The 283-nt window shown below is 27.2% G+C and overlaps 1 protein-coding gene across 1 annotated transcript in view; it reads left to right on the forward strand.

The window, feature by feature from the left end:
• The window catches only part of LOC119591300 (laminin subunit gamma-1-like), an 83409-nt gene that overhangs the window by 50690 nt on the left and 32436 nt on the right, over positions 1-283 (forward strand). The gene's annotated exons all lie outside the window — the stretch shown is intronic.

Consider the following 283-nt stretch of genomic DNA (forward strand, 5'->3'; position numbering starts at 1 on the left):
TACATATTAATTTTATTCACGTTATGCTTCAGACTTATTACAGGACAATAATAGTGTTTTTCTGTGAGTCTGAAAAACAAAACGAACACAGGTAGCTTATAGAAAATTTTGTTTTATTAAGCTATACTAATAATCGATAGATAGATACAGTGAAATATGCTTTATGATACTTTATTTAAAACTGAATTGAATGACTGCGAGTAGTATTACTGATTCAGCTTAGTTAATTTGAGGTAAAATCGATGTTCTTGATAATACTAAGCTTTAGAAACAGATTTTTATG

Source organism: Penaeus monodon, chromosome 28, assembly GCF_015228065.2.
Source record: "Penaeus monodon isolate SGIC_2016 chromosome 28, NSTDA_Pmon_1, whole genome shotgun sequence".
In the NCBI taxonomy this organism is placed as follows: Eukaryota; Metazoa; Arthropoda; class Malacostraca; order Decapoda; family Penaeidae; genus Penaeus; species Penaeus monodon.